Source organism: Acipenser ruthenus, chromosome 53 (genome assembly GCF_902713425.1).
Source record: "Acipenser ruthenus chromosome 53, fAciRut3.2 maternal haplotype, whole genome shotgun sequence".
Classification (NCBI taxonomy): domain Eukaryota; kingdom Metazoa; phylum Chordata; class Actinopteri; order Acipenseriformes; family Acipenseridae; genus Acipenser; species Acipenser ruthenus.
Window position 1 is genome coordinate 8,313,914 of NC_081241.1, and position 4,856 is coordinate 8,318,769.

A 4,856-nucleotide genomic window follows, 5' to 3' on the forward strand; every position below is an offset into this window, starting at 1 on the left:
GTATTTTGTTTGGTTTTCTTCATGTTTTGGCAAACATACAGTAGCTTGAAAATGTAAAAGAAGACAGACGCTTGGGCAGCTGTGTGGAGACACCTGTTTAGTTGATCCCGATGAAATTGTTCAATGTGTTTGCTGTATAGGGGGCTCTCCAGGACCAGGGCTGGAGACACAATGTCTATTAGAAATGATATGGGCTCTCCAGGACCAGGTCTGGAGACACAATGTCTATTAGAAATGATAGGGGCTCTCCAGGACCAGGGCTGGAGACACACTGTATTAGAAATGATATGGGCTCTCCAGGACCAGGTCTGGAGACACAATGTCTATTAGAAATGATAGGTGCTCTCCAGTACCAGCTCTGGAGATACACTGTATTAGAAATGATAGGGGATCTCCTGGACCATGGTTGGAGACACACTGTATTAGAAATGATAGGGTCTCTCCAGGACCAGGGCTGGAGACACACTGTATTAGAAATGATAGGGTCTCTCCAGGACAACGGTTGGAGATCACTGGTGTGAGTACATAGATTAAAAAGTGTATCTAGAATGAACAGAATGTTTTTAACCTGCTAAAGTGCTGTGTTTCGTTCAGCTTCAATGACAAAGCCTTCAGTCTCCTTGCTGTCCAGTTATCCCTCATTTCTACCTGGTGAAGAGGCCAGCATCACATGCACTGGCCCCTCCAGACTGCACACCAGCACTGATTTCTATCTGTACAGAAGTGGTCCTGGCAACTACATCACAACACAGAGAGCTGGACCTTCACAGACCAGTGTGACTTTCATTCTGTCCGACCTCTCTGAGTCAAAGCAAGGCAGCTACAGCTGTGTGTATAAAGTACAGGGGAGAAGTGAGACCTTCAGCTCACCTCACAGTGACCCTGTACACATCGCAGTGGGTGAGTGGATTTCTATTAGCTATACTGCTGCTGACACTGTTGGTAACCAATGATCACACCATCAGGGTCTTCATTGGCTACACCAGCAGAACCCTCTCTCAGGACAGTGATTCTTATCCAGCTGTAGTGACACTAGTTTCGGACATTCCTGATTATTATTGAATTTCTTAGCAAACACCCTTATTCAACAATTGTTACAAAATATCACATTATTTTTATATACATTTACCCATTTATACAGTTGAATTTTTTTTTATTGAAGCAATCTAGGTAAAGTTCTTTGCTCAAAGGTACAGCAGCAATTTCCCCTATCTGGGATTGAACCCACAATCCACCTCTCAGGAGTCCAGAGCCCTACCCAGCACACCACACTGCTGACTGTTGAACAATCCTCTTCTTTTCCAGTGTTTCTGAAGCAGCCACACATCTCTCAGCCCGGCTGGCGGTGCTGTTGAGAGAGGAAACAGTTTTGAAATCACTTGCAGCTCTGCAGAACGCTACACAGAGAGCACCTTCCTCCTCTTCAGAGTCTCTGCAGGCTTCAATGAGAGATGGAACAGATCAGCACCAACCATCAACCAGTCTGCCCTCTTCAGCTTCCCTGCTGCAGACTCCACACATGAGGGGAATTACTCCTGTCAGTATCAGACCCGGGTATCGGGGAGAGTGTTTGAATCCCAGCTGAGCGAGATGCTCCACGTCACAGTCACAGGTAAGCAGAAAACAAATCACCTTCTGTGGAGCACGAAATGTGTTGATCAGTTTCTAATGTTGTTGATTCATTAGTTTGCCTGATATAACTATGAACCGTCACTGTGCTGAATTTCAGTGTCAGTATCTCTGATCTGTCACTGTGTTGTATTTCAGTGTCAGTATCTCTGATCTGTCACTGTTTTGTATTTCAGTGTCAGTATCTCTGATCTGTCACTGTGTTGTCTTTCAGTGTCAGTATCTCTGATCTGTCACTGTGTTGTATTTCAGTGTCAGTATCTCTGATCTGTTACTGTGTTGTATTTCAGTGTCAGTATCTCTGATCTGTCACTGTGTTGTATTTCATTGTCAGTATCTCTGATCTGTCACTGTGTTGTCTTTCAGTGTCAGTATCTCTGATCTGTCACTGTGTTGTATTTCAGTGTCAGTCCTGATTCCAGTCATGTCTGCTGTCAGTGCTGCTGCAGTGCTGCTGCTCTCAGTATTTCTCATACTCCTGAGATGTAAAAAGAGAAGGACAGACAGCAGAGAGGTAGTGAGGAGCGCTGCAGGTGAGCGACAGCAAAGATACCAGCAGAGGGAGCCGGCAGCTCTGCACCTTCAGTTTGATCACATGCATTCACATGCGTGCACATGCGTTCACATGTGTTCACTGCCAGGCAACTTTCTTAGGACCCAGTGTCTCTAGGGATCAATTCAGTCACTGATGTTCATGTTGGTGGTCAAAGGATCGTTATGACAGTGGTTCAAGTTCAACACAAACAATTGGATTGAAATCATGGGGGTGTCCATGAAAGAATTCTCTGTCATGGTCCTCAAACCATGGCCGGGAGATCCCATGGGGCGGTCACAATTGGCCAAGCACTGCCCGGGTGGGGAGGGCTCAAGAGGGTAATCCCTGTCACACTGCACACCAGCGACTCCTGTAGGTGGCCGGGCGCCTGCAGGCCAGCGGTGTTGTAACTGGATCTGTGTTCGTCCTCCGACGCATCAGGTCTGGTTGGCTTCACTGTGGGCTTGCAATGTGAAAGGAAGTGGGCAGCTTGATAGCGCACGTTTTGGAGGATGCTTGAGTGCACTTGTCTTCGCCTCTCCTGAGTCACTGCGGGGGTCGTAGCGGTGAGAAAGGGTCTTTAAAACAATTGGACATTTCAAATTGCTTTAAAAATGGTCTATTTTTAAATAACCCTTTTAGACGATAGACATTTTGAATTGCATTTGGCAGTAATCAGATGAATGCATGGTTTTAACCTGTCCGATGCTGTGTGTTTGTTATGTGATTATGTGAAGTCATTGTTTATGGGTACTGTGTTTTTGTGTGTGTTGATGCTGTTGTTCCATGTGCTTCTTTACAGTCAGGATGAATTCATACGTTTCCAAAGGCACTGGTAACCTGCACTCTGAGGATGCTGATGAGGTCTATGCGAACACTGAGTTTTTCAAGGAAGATACAGTTGACCAGGACTATGAAGAGATGAGAACTGAGGATGGTAAAGAAGTCATAGATGACCTGGACTATGAAGAGAAAAGTGAACCAGAGTATGAAAACTTTGATTTCAATCAGGGCAATAAGGGGGGAGCTGAAGAAGATGATATCTATCTGGATTTCAGTTAGCAGACAGTAGCAAGGTGGAATTGTTTTACATTGAGGCCGGTACAAACATAATCGTGAGGGGTGATATAGATATGATACTGAAAGAGTTTGTTAAAAAATCAAAGAAAATCAGCTTTGACAGATTTGCTCAAAGGCAGCGAACCAAAACATGATAAATAAGGCTTTGCTAAGCTATAGAATGCCACTGCATTAAAGTAAAACAAGAAACATATAGTATTATTTTTCCTTCATTTTTTAATGGTTATTTACCTTTAAATTTAGAGTCATTTTGTAAAGTGTTATTTTATGGTTGTACACCGTCACGTTTACAGTGATTTAACATTAAAGTTAAAAATATATATTTTACTTTCATTTTAATGGTTATTTAACCTTCACAATTTACAGAGATTTTATAACATGTTTTAAATGTCTGTAACACAGTGTTAAAAATGTACTGAGTGTTCTGGAAGCTTTGGCTGGGTTTAGAATTATTTTAGTAAAAATAAGACCGAAGTTGAGGAATATTTTCAATATACATACACACATTATCCATAGAGGCTTTATCCTATAAAGCCGTGGTTTTCAGCCAGTGGGTCGTGAGGCATGCTCAGGTGGGTCGACACAATTTGGCTTTGAGAAGATTACATTTAACAATTATTATTACCATATAATACTAACATTTCTTAGCATCCCTAGACCCTGCCTTAGGATCTGAAATGATCCTTTTGCTCTGAACCACAGCTGTTGTTGTTGTTATTATTATTATTATTATTATTATTATTATTATTATTATTATTATTATTCATGTTCCGGTCAGTCTGCTGTTGCACAGACTTCGGATTGTGTTGAAAAGAAACAAAAGAAAAGCAAATTTCTCGAGTAACATTTTATCATCAGTCAAATTTATAGAGTGTCCCATTATTTTTTATGTTTACTGGTGGGTCATTGAGTTAAAAAGATTAAACTCACTGCTCTAGATGGGGATTTTCAATATATTTTATGGGATTGGAACTGGACCTGTTTTTTACACGTGTCTTGTGTTTAGTTTTGTACAGCGCTCTGAGATGCCTTGGCATGCCATATAAGAGAATACATTTGTATTGTATTTTAAAATCTATTTTACCTTAAGCTTTTTATGGCTATTTGCCCTTCATATGAACATCAATTTGCAAGTACAAGGTTGTCCTGGAAGAAAACTTGCTTCCTTCTGCTCTGACAATGTTCCCCAACTCTGAGGATTGGTTTTTCCAGCAGGACAATGCTCCATGCCACACAGCCAGGTCAATCAAGGTGTGGTTGGAGGACCACCAGATCAAGACCCTGTCATGGCCAGCCCAATCTCAAGACCTGAACCCCATTGAAAACCTCTGGAATGTGATCAAGAGGAAGATGGATGGTCACAAGCCATCAAACAAAGCCAAGCTGCTTGAATTTTTGCGCCAGGAGTGGCAAAAGGCACCCAACATCAATGTGAAAGACTGGTGGAGAGCATGCCAAGACGCATGAAAGCTGTGCTTGAAAATCAGGGTTATTCCACCAAATATTGATTTCTGAACTCTTCCTAAGTTAAAACATTAGTATTGTGTTGTTTAAAAATGAATATGAACTTATTTTCTTTGCATTATTCGAGGTCTGACAACACTGCATCTTT